The following is an 18,802-nucleotide window of genomic DNA, read 5'->3' on the forward strand; positions in this document are numbered from 1 at the left end:
TCGTGATGTTGACTGAGGGTTAAATATTGGCCAGGACACTCGGCCAACTTGAGCTCAGAAACATTAACACAGACCTCGTATGCACAAACCTCCCAACGGTCTATGCTGATGCTACAAGGAAGTGCCATTCTTCTCCCAGCATGCACAAGTATGATTGGACAAGGATTAAAGGGGTCCATCCATCTCTAACATGCTACAAATACAGGTTTACAGGATAAATGGGTACCCTAACTCCCATCAGCGGCAGCTCCTAAGAATAGCTTATATAAGTCATCCATGTCTCAGTGGGTAGCACACCCGTCTCTGAGTTAGAAGGTTGTGGGTTCAAGTCCCCACTCCAAATACTTGAGCAGACTCCAGTGCGGTGCTGCGGGAGCGCTGCACTGTTGGAGGAGCTGTCTTTCAGATGAGACGCTCAATCAAGGCCCCTGTTATCCTCCTGTTACCCACCCTTCCTGTGGAACAAGCCATCAGCTGTCAAAAAGTGTGCTCAAACTTGGTTTTATTCGCTGGGATTTTAGATGAGACATTAAACCAAGATTCCATGTCTGCTCTCCCCGGTGTCCTGGGGCTAAGATTAATGCTTCGATTAACATTACTAAAAACAGATTATCACGTTGCTATTTGTGGGAGCTTCTGTGCGCAAATTGACATTTCCTACATCATCATCACAGGCAGTACCTCGGAATCGAGGAAGACTTGCTTCCACTCTACAAATGAGTCCTTAGGTGACCGAACAGTCCAATACAAGAACCACAGTCCCTGTCACAGGTGGGACAAATAGTCGTTGAGGGAAAGGGTGGGTGGCACTGGTTTGTCGCACGCTCCTTCCGCTGCCTGCGCTGGCTTTCTGCATGCTCTCAGTGACGAGACTCGAGGTGCTCAGCGCCCTCCTGGATGCACTTCCTCCACTTAGGGCAGCCTTTGGCAAAGGACTCTCAGGTGTCGGTGGGGATGTTGCACTTTATCAGGGAGGTTTTGAGGGTGTCCTTGTAACGTTTCCTCTGCCCAACTTTGGGTCATTTGCCGTGAAGGAGTTCCGAGTAAAGCGCTTGCTTTGGGAGTCTCGTGTCTGGCATGTGAACAATGTGGCCTGCCCAACGGAGCTGGTCGAGTGTGGTCAGTGCTTCAAAGCTGGGGATGTTGGTCTGGTCGAGGACGCTAAATGTGACGTACGTAGAACATGTATACTAACTATATAATCACATCAGGTGTGCCACCAGAGGGCACTGCGATGGGAGACCTGAGGGTCACCTGCATAGGTGTGCAGGGCTCAGTATAAAAGGCTGCCTACTATGCTTGTGTCTCACTCTAGAGTAACAATAAATGGGACTAAGGTCACAACAGCTCAAGTACAATACTGGACCTCGTGGAGTCATTCATAAGATTATTAAAGATATAACAACTGGCGACGAGATTCTGAACTTTCACGCAAAAATGACGAAGGTTGATGCATTAGAAAAGTTCTCAGAGGGTGAAGATTGGGAAGCCTTTATGGAGCGGCTCAACCAATATTTCATAGCAAACGACCTGGCAGGCGATAATCCGGCCAAGCTTGCAGATAAGCGCAGAGCTATCCTGTTGACTAGTTGTGGGCCCACAGTCTACGGCCTGCACCAGAGAAAACAACAACCAAGTCATATGCGGAGCTGAAAGAGCTAATTCGGGACCAACTCAAACCAAAGGAGAGCATCATCACGGCCAGGCATTGATTTTATACACCCTGCCGCCCTGAGGGCCAGGATATCACGAAGTACGCTGCCAACCTCAGGAGACTGGCAGGACCGTGTAAATTCGGCACATCCCTCGCCGATGCGTTGTGGGACGTTTTCATAATTGGCATCGGTCATGAGGCCCTTCTGCACAGGCTACTGTCTGCCGAAACCACCGTCACTCTGCAGAAGGCTATCAGCCAGACTTTCATGACCTCAAGCTGCAGCTCCAAGCAGATGATTGGGCTCACCAAACTGGAAGCAATACGGTGGAGGAGGATTTCCTGGAGTGCATAAGGGATGGTTTTCTAGACCAATATGTCGAGGAACCAATTAGGGGGGAGGCCATCTTAGACTGGGTGTTGTGTAATGAGAGAGGATTAATTAGCAATCTCGTGCGAGGCCCCTTGGGGAAGAGTGACCATAATATGGTGGAATTCGACATTATGTTGGAGAATGAAACAGTTAATTCAGAGACCATGGTCCAGAACTTAAAGAAGGGTAACTTTGAAGGTATGAGGCGTGAATTGGCTAGGATAGATTGGCGAATGATACTTAAGAGGTTGACTGTGGATGGGCAATGGCAGACATTTTGAGACCGCATGATGAACTACAACAATTGTACATCCCTGTCTGGCGTAAAAATAAAAAAGGGAAGGTGGATCAACCGTGGCTATCAAGGGAAATCAGGGATAGTATTAAAGCCAAGGAAGTGGCATACAAATTGGCCAGAAATAGCAGTGAACCTGGGGACTGGGAGAAATTTAGAACTCAGCAGAGGAGGACAAAGGGTTTGATTAGGGCAGGGAAAATAGAGTACGAGAGGAAGCTTGCAGGGAACATTAAGACGGCCTGCAAATGTTTCTATAGATATGTAAAGAGAAAAAGATTAGTAAAGACAAACGTAGGTCATCTGCAGTCAGAATCAGGGGAAGTCATAACGGGGAACAAAGAAATGGCAGACCAATTGAACAAGTACCTTGGTTCGGTATTCACGAAGGAGGACACAAACAACCTTCCGGATATAAAAGGGGTCAGAGGGTCTAGTAAGAAGGAGGAACTGAGGGAAATCCCTATTAGTTGGGAAATTGTGTTGGGGAAATTGATGGGATTGAAGGCCGATAAATCCCCAGGGCCTGATGGACTGCATCCCAGAGTACTTAAGGAGGTGGCCTTGGAAATAGCGGATGCATTGACAGTCATTTTCCAACATTCCATTGACTCTGGATCAGTTCCTATGGAGTGGAGGGTAGCCAATGTAACCCCACTTTTTAAAAAAGGAGGGAGAGAGAAAACAGGGAATTATAGACCGGTCAGCCTGACATCGGTAGTGGGTAAAATGATGGAATCAATTATTAAGGATGTCATAGCAGCGCAATTGGAAAGAGGTGACATGATAGGTCCAAGTCAGCATAGATTTGTGAAAGGAAAATGATGCTTGACAAATCTTCTGGAATTTTTTGAGGATGTTTCCAGTAGAGTGGTCAAGGGAGAACCAGTTGATGTGGAGTATTTGGACTTTCAGAAGGCTTTCGACAAAGTCCCACACAAGAGATTAATGTGCAAAGTTAAAACACATGGGATTGGGGGTAGTGTGCTGACGTGGATTGAGAACTGGTTGTCAGACAGGAAGCAAACAGTAGGAGTAAATGGGTACTTTTCAGAAAGGCAGGCAGTGACTAGTGGGGTACCGCAAGGTTCTATGCTGGGGCCCCAGTTGTTTACATTGTTCATTAATGATTTAGACGAGGGGATTAAATGTAGTATCTCCAAATTTGCGGATGACACTAAGTTGGGTGGCAGTGTGAGCTGCGAGGACGATGCTCTGAGGCTGCAGAGTGACTTGGATAGGTTAGGTGAGTGGGCAAATGCATGGCAGATGAAGTATAATGTGGATAAATGTGAGGTTATCCACTTTGGTGGTAAAAACAGAGAGACAGACTATTATCTGAATGGTGACAGATTAGGAAAAGTGGAGGTGCAACGAGACCTGGGTATCATGGTACATCAGTCATTGAAGGTTGGCATGCAGGTACAGCAGGCGGTTAAGAAAGCAAATGTCATGTTGGCCTTCATAGCAAGGGGATTTGAGTACTGGGGCAGAGAGGTGTTACTACAGTTGTACAGGGCCTTGGTGAGGCCACACCTGGAGTATTGTGTACAGTTTTGGTCTCCTAACTTGAGGAAGGACATTCTTGCTACTGAGGGAGTGCAGCGAAGATTCACCAGACTGATTCCCGGGATGGCGGGACTGACCTATCAGGAAAGACTGGATCAACTGGGCTTGTACTCACTGGAGTTCAGAAGAATGAGAGGGGATCTCAAAGAAACATTTAAAATTCTGATGGGTTTATACAGGTTAGATGCAGGAAGAATGTTCCCAATGTTGGGGAAGTCCAGAGCCAGGGGTCACAGTCTCAAGATAAGGGGTAAGCCATTTAGGACCGAGATGAGGAGAAACTTCTTCACCCAGAGAGTGGTGAACCTGTGGAATTCTTTACCACAGAAAGTTGTTGAGGCCAATTCACTAAATATATTCAAAAAGGAGTTAGATGTAGTCCTTACTACTAGGGGGATCAAGGGGTATGGCGAGAAAGCAGGAATGGGGTACTGAAGTTGTATGTTCAGACATGAACTCATTGAATGGCGGTGTAGGCTAGAAGGGCTGAATGGCGTATTCCTGCACCTATTTTCTATGTTTCTATGATGACTCACTCTCAGGACTCAAACCTGGCAAGTACTGTAAATAGAATGGCGCCTTTCACAGGCAGAACATTTGAACGTGAATCTGCCCAGGGCAGAGCGTACAGGCACCCGAGTCCACTGAGGAGTGGCAATGTAAGTCAAGTAGCACCATGCTGCCGTTGCAGAGGTAATCACTGGGCTCATCAATGTCGGCTCAAAGACTATGTGTGCAAAGGCTGCAGCACAAAGGGTCAGATCCAGCGAATGTGCAAAAGAACTGTGACTTACCACGTGGAAGAGGAGTCAGCAGAGAGGCAGCTCAGTCCCAGGACGAAGTGTATGGAATATATACACCACAAATTGTCCTCCAGTGACAATGGAAGTCGAGATAAATGGCATTCCAGTATTCATGGACATGGATATTGTTGTATATGTAAACTTGTATTTACTCTGTACAGCCACCAGAGGGCTCATCCCCTGGAGTCCCTAGATATCCCATAGTCCCTTGGCAGCACAGGTATTTAAGGAGGCTTCACAGGTTGGAGGGACACTCTGGAGACTTGCAATAAAAGACTCAGGTCACACTTTACTTTGAGCTCACACTGTTCAGTCTGACTCTGTCTCCATACACTACAACTGGCGACGAGATACAAATAGCGAACCCAAAGATGCAGAGAACAGTGGGCATCCTGGAGAAATTCCTGGAGGGAGATGATTGGGAAACTTTTGTGGAGCGACTCGACCAACGAGCTAGATGGGGAAGAGAGCGCTGCCAAACGAAGGGCGATCCTCCTCACTGTCTGTGGGGCACCAACGTATGGCCTCATGAAGAACCTGCTCACTCCAACGAAAGCCACAGAGAAACCGTACGACGATTTGTGCACACTGGTCCGAGAGCATTTGAACCCGAAGAAAAGCGTCCTGATGGTGAGGTACCGGTTCTACACCTACAAAAATGTCTGAAGGCCAGGAAGTGGTGAGTTATGCCGCTGAGCTAAGACGCCTTGCAGGACATTGCGAATTTGAAGGACATTTGGAGCACAAGCTCAGAGACTTTTCTTGGCATTGGCCACACTTCGCAAACTTTTGACTGTATAGACTGCAGAGGTGGCTGGTGTGCAACAGCCATCACACGTTAAAAAAATCCACGCACAGGCATCTTCCACCCCTGGAGTTCAGAACTAGAATATTGGGTCCTTCATTGAAACATCTGTGAGCTCACCCCTTTTGGTGTGGAAGCAAGTCATGCTCTTTCGAGGGACCGCCTATGATGATGATGATTGGGTCGGGGATGGGGCCGAGAGTGCTGTTCCATCGCTGTATTATTTGTGTTGCAAAGGCATTCATTCATGAAACTGTTATAATGCAGGATGGTTCTTGAATGATTCTCAGTTACAATGTGTATTAAAAAGTATTTACAGCAGAGGAACAGGCCATTGGGCCCCACCGCTCCGTGCCGGGGTTTATGCTCCACACCAGCCTCCTCCCACCCCTCTTCATCTCACCCCATCAACATATCCTTCTATTCCTTTCTCCCTCATGTGTTTATCTAGCTTCCCCTTAAATTCATCGATCCTATTTGCCACTCCCTGTGGCAGCGAGTTCCACATTCTCACCACTCTCTGGGTGAAGAGGTTTCTCCTGAATTCCCCATTGGATTTATTAGTGACTGTCTTATATTGTTGACCCCGAGTTCTGGTCTCCCCCACAAGTGGAAACATCTTCTCTACGTCTACCCTATCGAATCTCTTCCATAATCTTGAAGATCTCTATTAGGTCATCTCTCGGCCTTCTCTTTCCCAGAGAAAAGAGCCGCAGCCTGTTCAATCTTTCTTGATAGGTAAAACTTCAGTTCTGGTATCACCCGAGGAAATCTCTTTCTAAACCTTCTCTAGTATCTCAATATTCTTTTTATAATATGGACCAGAACTGTTCACAGTGCTCCAAGTGTGGCCGAACCAATTATATGTGTAAAAATATGAGTTGGCTGCTGACACCTCTTGTTTGTGAAGTCCAGAGAGGAGCTTATCTCGTCTCTCAGAAATAACCCTCAGCACTACACAGAGAAGAAACTATCTTGAAGTGCATTCATTCTTGTTATGTAGATGGCTGAGCCAACCACTTTGAACAAAGCCAGATCCCACAAGCACAAATGAGTTGAATGACCCGATTGTTTCAGCCGTGGCTCAGTGGGCAGCACTCTCGCCTCTGACTCAGTAGGTTGTGGGTTCATAGAAACATAGAAAATAGGTGCAGGAGTAGGCCATTCAGCCCTTCGAGCCTGCACCGCCATTCAATGAGTTCATGGCTGAACATGCAACTTCAATACCCCCTTCCTGCTTTCTCACCATACCCCTTGATCGCCCGAGTAGTAAGGACTTCATCTAACTCCCTTTTGAATATATTTAGTGAATTGGCCTCAACAACTTTCTGTGGTAGAGAATTCCACAGGTTCACCACTCTCTGGGTGAAGAAGTTTCTCCTCATCTCGGTCCTAAATGGCTTACCCCTTATCCTTAGACTGTGACCCCTGGTTCTGGACTTCCCCAACATTGGGAACATTCTTCCTGCATCTAACCTGTCTAAACCCGTCAGAATTTTAAACGTTTCTATGAGATCCCCTCTCATTCTTCTGAACTCCAGTGAATACAAGCCCAGTTGATCCAGTCTTTCTTAATAGGTCAGTCACACCATCCCGGGAATCAGTCTGGTGAATCTTCGCTGCACTCCCTCAATAACAAGAATGTCCTTCCTCAAGTTAGGAGACCAAAACTGCACACAATACTCCAGGTGTGGCCTCACCAAGGCCCTGTACAACTGTAGTAACACCTCCCTGCCCCTGTACTCAAATCCCCTCGCTATGAAGGCCAACATGCCATTTGCTTTCTTAACCGCCTGCTGTACCTGCATGCCAACCTTCAATGACTGATGTACCATGACACCCAGGTCTCGTTGCACCTCCCCTTTTCCTAATCTGTCACCATTCAGATAATAGTCTGTCTCTCTGTTTTTACCACCAAAGTAGATAACCTCACTTTTATCCACATTATACTTCATCTGCCATGCATTTGCCCACTCACCTAACCTATCCAAGTCACTCTGCAGCCTCATAGCATCCTCCTCGCAGCTCACACTGCCACCCAACTTCGTGTCAGCCGCAAATTTGGAGATACTACATTTAATTCCCTCGTCTAAATCATTAATGTACAATGTAAACAGCTGGGACCCCAGCTCAGAACCTTGCGGTACCCCACTAGTCACTGCCTGCCATTCTGAAAAGTACCCATTTACTCCTTGAAACGTCAAACCAAGGCCCTGTCTGCCTTCTCAGGTGGAAGTAAAAGATCCCATGGCACTATTTGGAAAAAGAGCAGGGGAGTTATCCCCACTGTCCTGGCCAATATTTATCCCAATAAACATAACAGATAAACAGATTATCAGGTCATTGTCACGTTGTGTTTGAGGAAGCTTGCTGTGCACAAATTAGCTGCAAAAGCTTGCTTTATTACAACAGTGACGACACTCTAAAAGTACTTCATTGGCTGTAAAGTACTTCATTGGTTAAAATGGACTGGGAAAATATATTAAAGTGTAAGTGTGGAAAAGCAGTGGCAAACATTGAAGGAGATATTTCATAACTCTCAGCAAAGATATATTCCAGTGAGAAAGAAAGACTCTAAGAGAAGGATGAACCATCAGTGGCTAACTAAGGAAGTAAAGGATGGTATCAAATTGAGAACAAAGGCATACAATGCTGTGAAGAACAGTGGCAGGCCAAAGGATTGGGACATTTTTAGAAACCAGCAAAGGAAGACTAAAACAATGATAAAGACAGAGAAGATAGCTTTTGAGAGTAAACTGGCAAAAAATATAAAAAGACAGTAAGCACTTCTACAGGTATCTAAAAAAGAAGCCAGTCGCTAACCAACTAGGGAGCTGGCCATCCTAGACTGGGTGATGTGTAATGAGAAGGGACTAATTAGCAATGTTATTGTGCGAGGCCCCTTGGGGAAGAGTGACCATAATATGGTAGAATTCTTTATTAAGGTGGAGAGTGACAAAGTTAATTTGGAAACTAGGGTCCTGAACTTAAGGAAAGGTAACTTCGATGGTATGAGGGGTGAATTGGCTAGAATAGACTGGCAGAGGATACTTGAAGGGTTGACGGTGGATAAGCAATGGCAAACATTTAAAGATCACATGGATGAACTTCAGCAATTGTACATCCCTGTCTGGAGTAAAAATAAAACTGGGAAGGTGGCTCAACCGTGGCAAACAAGGGAAATTAAGGATAGTGTTAAAACCAAGGAAGAGGCATATAAATTGGCTCGAAAAAGCAACAAACCTGAGGACTGGGAGAAATTTAGAATTCAACAGAGGAGGACTAAGGATTTAATTAGGAGGGGGAAAATAGAGTACGAGAGGAAGCTTGCAGGGAACATAAAAACTGATTGCAAAAGCTTCTATAAATATGTGAAGAGAAAAAGATTAGTAAAGACAAATGTAGGTCCCTTGCAGTCGGATTCAGGTGAATTTATAATGGGGAACAAAGAAATGGCAGACCAATTGAACCAATACTTCGGTCTGTCTTCACAAAGGAAGATACAAATAACCTTCTGAATGTATTAGGGGACAGTGGGTCTAGTGAGAATGAGGAACTGAAAGATATCCTTATTAGGCGGGAAATTGTGTTAGGGAAATTGATGGGATTGAAGGCCGATAAATCCCCGGGTCCTGATAGTCTGCATCCCAGAGTACTTAAGGAAATGGCCCTAGAAATAGTGGATGCATTGGTGATCATTTTCCAACAATCTATCGACTCTGGATCAGTTCCTATGGATTGGAGGGTAGCTAATGTAACGCCACTTTTTGAAAAAGGAGGGAGAGAGAAAGCGGATAATTATAGACCGGTTAGCCTGACATCAGTAGTGGGGAAAATGTTGGAATCAATCATTAAGGATGAAATAGCAGTGCATTTGGAAAGCAGTGACAGGATTGGACCAAGTCAGCATGGATTTATGAAAGGGAAAGCATGCTTGACGAATCTTCTGGAATTTTTTGAGGATGTAATTAGCAGAGTGGACAAGGGAGAACCAATGGATGTGGTGTATTTGGACTTTCAAAAGGCTTTTGACAAGGTCCCGCACAAGAGATTGGTGTACAAAATCAAAGTGCATGGTATTGGGGGTAATGTACTGGCGTGGATAGAGAACTGGTTGGCAGACAGGAAGCAGAGAGTCGGGATAAACGGGTCCTTTTCAGAATGGCAGGCAGTTACTAGTGGGGTGCCGCAGGGCTCAGTGCTGGGACCCCAGCTCTTTACAATATACATTAACGATTTGGATGAAGGAATCGAGTGTAATATCTCCAAGTTTGTGGATGACACTAAACTGGGTGGTGGTGTGAGCTATGAGGAGGACGCTAAGAGGCTGCAGGGTGACTTGGACAGATTAGGTGAGTGGGCAAATACATGGCAGATGCAATATAATGTGGATAAATGTGAGGTTATCCATTTTGGTGGTAAAAATAGGAAGGCAGAATATTATCTGAATGGTGACAGATTAGGAAAAGGGGAGGTGCAATGAGACCTGGGTGTCATGGTTCATCAGTCGCTGAAAGTTGGCACGCAGGTGCAGCAGGCGGTAAGGAAGGCAAATGGTATATTGGCCTTCATAGCTAGGGGATTTGAGTATAGGAGCAGGGAAGTCTTACTGCATTTGTACAGGGCCTTAGTGAGGCCTCACCTGGAATATTGTGTTCAGTTTTGGTCTCCTAATCTGAGGAAAGACGTTCTTGCTATTGAGGGAGTGCAGCGAAGGTTCACCAGACTGTTTCCGGGATGACTGGGCTGACATATGAGGAGAGACTGGATCAATTGGGCCTTTATTCACTGATGTTTAGAAGGATAAGAGGGGATCTCATCGAAACATATAAGATTCTGACGGGACTGGACAGGTTAGATGCGGGAAGAATGTTCTCGATGTTGGGGAAGTCCAGAACCAGGGGACGTAGTCTTAGGATAAGGGGTGGGCCATTTAGGACTGAGATGAGGAGAAACTTCTTCACTCAGAGAGTTGTTGGCCTGTGGAATTCCCTGCCGCAGAGAGTTGTTGAGGCCAGTTCATTGGATATATTCAAGAGGGAGTTAGATATGGCCCTTACGGCTGAGGGGATCAAGTGGTATGGAGAGAAAGCAGGAAAGGGGTACTGAAGGAATGATCAGCCATGATCTTATTGAATGGTGATGCAGGCTCGAAGGGCCGAATGGCCTACTCCTGCACCTATTTTCTATGTTTCTATGTTTCGAAAGTAAACACTGGTCTCTTCGAGGATGAGACTGGACAATTAATAATGGGAAACAACATGCCAGCCCAGCGAGGGCACAGCCAACACACCAGAACAGACATTTGTCCCGAGGCGGTCCACCAGGGAAAGAAAGGCTCCCGACCGCCTCACCTTGTAAATAGTTTTCACTTTGACTTTGGGAGGAGGAAGTGATGTTGTGTATCTGTAAAGGATGCATTCCCATGTTCCGTCACCCGAGAGCGCGTCCCCTCATGTCCCAAGGGATCCCAGCATCCCTTGGGAGCACTGTATCTAAGCTGGCCCCTAAGGTCTGTTACTCACTATGGAGTGTCTTATTAAAGACTGAGGCCACTGTTACTTTAACCTCCTTGTGTGCAGTCTCACCTGTGTTAGGAACACAACACCATCTGCCAAATGTTTGCCCACTCACTTAGCCTGTCTATATACTTCTGCAGATTTTTTGTGTCCTCTTCACAATTTGCTTTCCCACCCAACTTTGTATCATCAGCAAACTTGGCTACATTACACTCGGTCCCTTCATCCAAGTCATTGATATAGATTATAAATATTTGAGGCCCCAGCACCGATCTCTGTGGCACCCCACTCGTTACCGTTTCACAACTGGAAAATTATCCATTTATCCCGACTCTCTGTTTTCTGTTCGTTAGCCAATCCTCCAACCATGCTAATTTATTACCCTCAACCCCGTGAACTTTTATCTTGTGCAGTTACCCTTTATGTGACACCTTATCGCATGCCTTCTGGAAATCCAAATACACCACATCCACTGGTTCCCCTTTATCCACCCTGCTCGTTATAACCTCAAAGAACTCCAGCAAATTTGTCAAACATGATTTCCCTTTTATAAAACCATGCTGACTCTGCTTGATTGAATTATGATTTTCTAAATGTCCTGCTACTGCTTCCTTAATAATGGACTCCAACATTTTCCCAACGATAGATGTTAGGCTAACTGGTCTATAGTTTCGTGCTTTCTGTCTCCCTCCTTTTTTAAATAGGGGCGATACATTTGCAGTTTTCCAATTCGCTGGGACCACCCAGAATCCAGGGAATTTTGGTAGATTACAACCAATGTATCCACTATCTCTGCAGCCACTTCTTTTAAGAACCAAGGATGCAGGCCATCAGGTCCAAGGGACTTGTCCGCCTTTAGTCCCATTATTTTACCGAGTACTTTTTCTTTCCTGATAGTGATTGTTTGAAGTTCCTCCCTCCCTATAGCCCCTTGATTATCCATTATTGGGATTTTTTAATGTCTTCGACCGTGAAGACAGGTACAAAATATTTGTGCAAAGTCTCTGCAATTTCCCTGTTCCCATTACTAATTCCCGGTCTCATCCTGTAGCGGACTATCATTTACTTCAGCTACTTTTTTCCTTTTTACATACCTATAGAAACTCTTATTACCTGTTTTTATATTTCTTGCTAGTTTACTCTCTTACTTTCCTTCTCACTGGAATATATTTTTGTTGAGAGTTATGAAATATCTCCTTAAATGTGTGAAACTGCTCATCAACCGTCCCATACTTTAATCTATTTTCCCAGTCTACTTTAGCCAACTCTGCCTTCATACCTTTATAGTCTCCTTTGTTTAATTCGGACACTGGTTTGAGATCCAACTTTCTCACCCTCCAACTGAATTTGAAATTCAACTATATTATGGTCACTCACTCCTCGAGGATCCTTTACTGGGAGATCATTTATTAAACCTGTCTCATTACACAGTACCAGAACGAAGATAGCCTGCTCCCTGGTTGGTTCCGCAATGTACTGTTCAAGGAAACTAACCCGGATACACTCTATGATCTCTTCCTCAAGACTACCCTGGCCAATTTGCTTTGAGCAATCAATATTAAAGTTAAAATCGCCCATGATTATTCTCGTACTTTTCTTACAAGCCTCCATTATTTCTTGATTTATACTCTTTCAACAGTGTAGCTACTGTTAGGGGGCCTATAGACTGCGCCCACCAGCGACTTCTTCCCCTTATTATTTCTTATCTCCACCCAAACTGATTCAACATCATATTAATTGAAAAATAACTACTCAACCATAGAAGGAAAACAACCCAGTCCAAATTGAACAGTTTATTTACACTTGTGACATTTTGCATCAAGAGCCCTGAGCCAATATCGTTTCTCACTAACGCACTGATCTCAACCATCATTAACAGTGCTAACCCACTTCCTTTTCCTTTCTGTCTGTCCTTTCCAAATTGTCTCCGAGCCACGTGATGATAATAACCAGTTCGAAATATAGAAACATAGAAAATAGGAGCAGTAGTGGGCCATTCGGCCCTTCGAGTCTGCAACGCCATTCAACAAAATGATCATGGCTGATCCTCTATCTCAACACCATATTCCCGCTTTCTCCCCATACCCCTTGATGCCTTTTGTGTCTAGAAATCTATCTATCTCCCTCTTAAATATATTCAGTGACTTGGCCTCCACAGCCTTCTGTGGTAGAGAATTCCACAGATTCACCACCCTCTGAGTGAAGACATTTCTCCTCATCTCGGTCCTAAATTTTCTACCCCGTATCCTGAGACTGTGACTCCTTGTTCTAGACTTCCCAGCCCCGGGGAAACATCCTCCCCGCATCCAGTCTGTCCAATCCCGTCAGAATTTTATACGTTTCAGTGAGATCCCCTCTCATTCTTCTAAACTCTAGTGAATACAGGCCTAGTCGACCCAATCTCTCCTCATACGACAGTCCTGCCATCCCAGGAATCAGTCTGGTGAACCTTCGCTGCACTCCCTCTATGGCAAGTATAACCTTCCTTAGGTAAGGATATACCAAAACTGCACACAATACTCCAGTTGTGGTCTTACGAAGGCCCTGTATAACTGTAGTAAGACATCCTTGCTCCTGCACTCAAATCCTCTTGCAATGAAGGCCAACGTACCATTTGCCTTCCTAACTGCTTGCTGCACCTGCATGTTTGCTTTCACTGACTGGTGTACAAGGACACCCAGGTCCCTCAGTACATCGACACTTCCCATCTATCACCATTTAAATAATACTTTGTCCTTATCTTTTTCCTACCAAATTGGATAACTTCACATTTATCCACATTATACTGCATCTGCCATGTGTTTGCCCACTCACTCAACCTATCTAAATCGCCTTTTAGCGTCTTTGCATCCTCACAACTCACAGTCCCAATCTGGTTTTTTTCGTGATGTTGACTGAGGGATAAGTATTGGCACCGGGGCTAACTCCCCCTGCTCTTCTTCGAAATAGTGCAATGGGATCTTTTACATCCACCTGAGAGAGCAGACGGGGCCTCGGTTTAACGGCTCATTCAAAAGACGGCACCTCCGACAGTGCGGCGCTCCCTCAGCACTGCACTGGGAGTGTCAGCCTAGATTTTCGTGCTCCAGTCTCTGGAGTGGGACTTGAACCCACAACCTTCTGACCCAGAGGTGAGAGTGCTGCCCACTGAGCCATGGCTGACACCATTAAAGGTCATTCCACCCCAACAGCTCTATCCCCACACACTCATTCTCTTCCCTTTCCCCATTTTTCAGTTTCCGCCTTTCGTCTTGGGGACTGTGCGTGGTGACATCTGATGGATATAATGTGCAATGACAGCAGTCATCCTATTGCAGCGCACAGGGCACACAGTGCTTGCACAGATTGTTAACTTGCTGCACAAAGCTGGAGTTATCTACAAACATACATAAGAACATAAGAAATAGGAGCAGGAGTAGGCCATACGGCCCCTCGAGCCTGGTCTGCCATTCAATACGATCATGGCTGATCCGATCATGGACTCAGTTCCACTTCCCTGCCCGCTCCCCATAACCCCTTATCCTCTTATCGTTTAAGAAACTGTCTATTTCTGTCTTAAATTTATTCAATGTCCCAGCTTCCACAGCTCCCTGAGGCAGTGAATTCCACAGATTTACAACCCTCTGAGAGAAGAAATTTCTCCTCATCTCAGTTTGAAATGGGTGGTCCCTTATTCTACGATCATGCCCTCTATTTCTAGTTTCCCCATCAGTGGAAACATCTTATACGTTTCGATAAGATCACCTCTCATTCTACTCAACCTTTCCTCATAAGTCAACCCCCTCATCCCTGGAATCAACCGAGTGAACCTTCTCTGAACTGCCTCCAAAGCAAGTATATCCTTTTGTAAATATGGAAACCAAAACTGCACGCAGTATTCCAGGTGTGGCCTCACCAATACCCTGTATAACTGTAGCAGGACTTCCCTGCTTTTATACTCCATCCCCTTTGCAATAAAGGACAAGATACCATTGGCCTTCCTGATCACTTGCTGTACCTGCATACTATCCTTTTGTGTTTCATGCACAAATACCCCCAGGTCCCGCTGTACTGCGTAAATGAAGAGCAGATAAAGACCAGCTGGTCCATCAAAGCCTGCCCAACACTCACAATCCTTGGTGTAATGTCTGCACTAGTGAGTATGCTCACAGGTTTGTAGAGCTCTTGCACTCCACTAGATGCGTTGAGGAGGCTCAAGCACGTGGGGCGATCCCGATCGAACTGATCCCCGTCCGGACGGAATTCCTCATCGTCGTCAAGCCCCGAAATCTCCCTTGGGAGCCAGCGCCCCACAACTTGAGCCTCCTCGGGGAAATCCCTTCCGTGCCTTTCAGTTCTGCGCGGAGGGGTTTCCTGTACGGGCTGCTCTTGCACACTCTCCATTTTGCCATCCTCGTCTGCCGTCCGGACACGCCATGGCGTACCATCTTGCCGACCAGAGGAGGCGGGGGTCCTCAATGGACTGCGCTCTACGCGGGAGTCCTCCCTCTATTTATTGGGGACTTGGCCTGGAGGGTATTGCACGGGGCTCCCAGGCCGCCTGTAATTTCTGCGGTCTGGAAGAGTCCGTGTTCCATATTTACATCGAATGTGTTAGGTTGCAGCCCCTGTTCCATTATTTGAAGGGGCTGCTCCTCAAATTCTGGTTGCACTTCAGTCCCACGCTCCTGATCTTTGCGCACCCTGTGCGGAGGGGAGCGGGCAGATCGGAAGGCCTCCTCGTAGGACTGCTCCTGGGCTTGGCCAAGGTGGCCATCAGCCGATCCAGGCAGCGGGCGGTCGAGGGGGTCATTCAGCCCGATTGCCTGCCTCTCTTCCGCGGTTACATCCGGGCCAGGGTGTCACTGGAGATAGAGCACACGGTGTCCACCGGTACGCTCGCGGCCTTCCGCGAGAGGTGGGCGCCGGAGGGACTGGAGTGCATCATCATCCCCGGCAACCAAATTTTAATTTAATTGGTTTAAGTTCACTGTGAAGTTTTTATTTGTTAATTTGGCTGTTCCAGTGCCCCTTTTATAAGGGGGAGTTCGGCTTTAAGTTCCATTTAAAACATTTGTAGAGCTGTTGCATTGTGAGTGGCTTAGCCAGTCACATGATGTTCACAAGACTCAATATAACCCTTACCATTTGGGTCTGGGTCATCCACGATGAGGTATGCAGTTGTGAACCTAGTGGATGAACTGGCAATATCTAATGTGATTGTTAAACCTTTGTTAATAAACCAACTAGTTCTTCATAGCAATGGGTTGCTGTGAATTCTTAAGCAAAGAACCCATGAAGCAAATACACTACCCCTGGAACTTCATGACCATCAACATCCTGGGGGTCACCATTGAGCAGAAACAGAGAAGGTTCACTAGGTTGATTCCGGGGGATGAGGGGGTTGACTTATGAGGAAAGATTAAGTCGGTTGGAAGAAGGAGAGGTGATCTTAGCGAAACGTATAAGATTATGAAGGGGGCTTGACAAGGTGGATGCAGAGAGGATGTTTCCACTAGATACTAGAACTAGAGGGCACGATCTTAGAATAAAGGGCCGCCCATTTAAAACAGAAATGAGGAGAAATTTCTTCTCTCAGAGGGTTGTATATCTGTGGAATTTGCTGCCTCAGAGAGCTGTGGAAGTTGGGACATTGAATAAATTTAAGATAAGGGGATAAGGGTTATGGGGAGTGGGCGGGGAAGTGGAGCTGAGTCCATGATCAGATCAGCCATGATCTTATTGAATGGCGGAGCAGGCTCGAGGGGCCAATGGCCTACTCCTGCTCCTATTTCTTATGTTCTTATGTTCTTAACTGGACCAGCCACATAAATACCGTGGCAACAAGAGCAGGTCAGAGGCTGGGTATCCTGCGGTGAGTGTCTCACCTCCTGACTCCCCAAAGCCTTTCCACCATCTACAAGGCACAAGTCAGGAGTGTGATGGAGTACTCCCCACTTGCCTGGATGAGTGCAGCTCCAACAACACTCAAGAAGCTCGACATCATCCAGGACAAAGCAGCCCGCTTGATCAGCACCCCATCCACCACCTTCAACACTCACTCCCTCCACCACCGGCGCCCCCTGGCTGCAGTGTGCACCATCTACAAGATGCACTGCAGCAACTCGCCAAGGCTTCTTCGGCAGCACCTCCCAAACCCGCGACCTCTACCGCCTAGAAGGACAAGGGCAGCAGGCGCATAGGAACACCACCACCTCCACGTTCCCCTCCGAGTCACACACCATCCCGACTTGGAAATATATCGCCGTCGCTGGGTCGAAATACTGCACTGGAATGTTAGCCTAGATATATGTGCTCAAGTCTCTGGAGCGGGACTTGAACCCACAACCTTGTGACTCAGAGGGGAGAGTGCCACCGAGTGAGCCACAGCTGACACTTGACTCAGTGAGTGAGTGCACCATGTGGTGAAGTACTGCACCACATGGGCGAATAGCCTCATCAGCTCTGTTCATGTCTAAATTAGCTGATCGCAGCCAGGGAACTGCAGTTTGCCTCTGTATCGCTTCTTCTGTGGGAGCGGATCCACCATGACTGCCCCTCCTGAGTACCATCAAGTGGCCATAGCCAGAAGTGCGTGTGTGTCCGAGTACATGTATATCTTGCCATTAGACCAAGACCTAGCTCTGTCGAGCCCGTGTGGTGGCTGGTGTGCAACGGCCACCCCACGTTAAAAAAATCCACGCACAGGCATCTTCCACCCTTCAGGATGTAGTTCAGGTCCTTCATTGAAACACCTGTGAACTCGTCCTTTTTGGCGTGGAAGCAAGTCATCCTCGTTTCGAGGGACTGCCTCTGATGATGTGACTGATTGTTGCTGTTTGGCTCAACTTTCCAACACTCTCCTGGTCGACCGCCCACCTTGCATCCTCTGTAAACTTCAGAAAAAGAAATAAACAAGAAAGAAAAAGAAAGAGCGATAGAAAGAAAGAGAGACAGAAAGAAAGAGAGAAAGAGAAAAGAAATAGAGATAGAAAGAAAGAGAGAGAGAAAGAGATTGAAAGAAATAGAGAAAGAAAGAGATAGAAAGAAAAAGCAAATAGATAGAAAGAGAGAAAGAGAGAAAGAAAAAGGAAATAGATAGAAAGAAAGAAAGAGATAGAAAGAGAGATAGAAAGAAATAGAGATAGAAAGAAAGATAGAAAGAAAGAGATTGAAAGAAGTAGAGAAAGAAAGAGATAGAAAGAAAAAGCAAATAGATAGATAGAGAGAAAGAGAGAAAGAAAAAGGAAATAGATAGAAAGAAAGAAAGAGATAGAAAGAGAGATAGAAAGAAATAGAGATAGAAAGAAAGATAGAAAGAAAGAAGAAATAAAGAGAGAAAGAAATTGAGGCAGAAAGAAAGAGAAATAGAAAGATAGAAAGAGATAGAAAGATAGAAAGAGATAGAAAGATAGAAAGAGAGATGGAAAGAAAGATAGAAATAAAGGAAGAGAAAAAGAAATAGAGATAGAAAGAAAGAGAGATAGAGAGATAGAAAGAAAGAAAGAGAGAAAGAAATAATGAAAGCTAAAGTTGGAAATCTGCTTGTACTTTGAGGAATTGTTTACACCGTGCTGGATAACAGAAGTAGCAATCAGGAGCCGAAACAACAGGTTTAATTTTGTTTTTCGGATGAAGCAGAGAGATTGGCACAGGCCTGTGAAGAGCCGTTTACTGAGCACTCACTGAATAATTCGGTGTCTGTGGGGGTGCGAGTCTCAGCTCGTCACCAATTCAGGCACAGCAACAGCTGCACGAAAAAAACATCGCCCAATCAAATATTTTATCAGGCGCGTTGCTGTCAG

Source organism: Pristiophorus japonicus, chromosome 10, assembly GCF_044704955.1.
Source record: "Pristiophorus japonicus isolate sPriJap1 chromosome 10, sPriJap1.hap1, whole genome shotgun sequence".
NCBI lineage: Eukaryota > Metazoa > Chordata > Chondrichthyes > Pristiophoridae > Pristiophorus > Pristiophorus japonicus.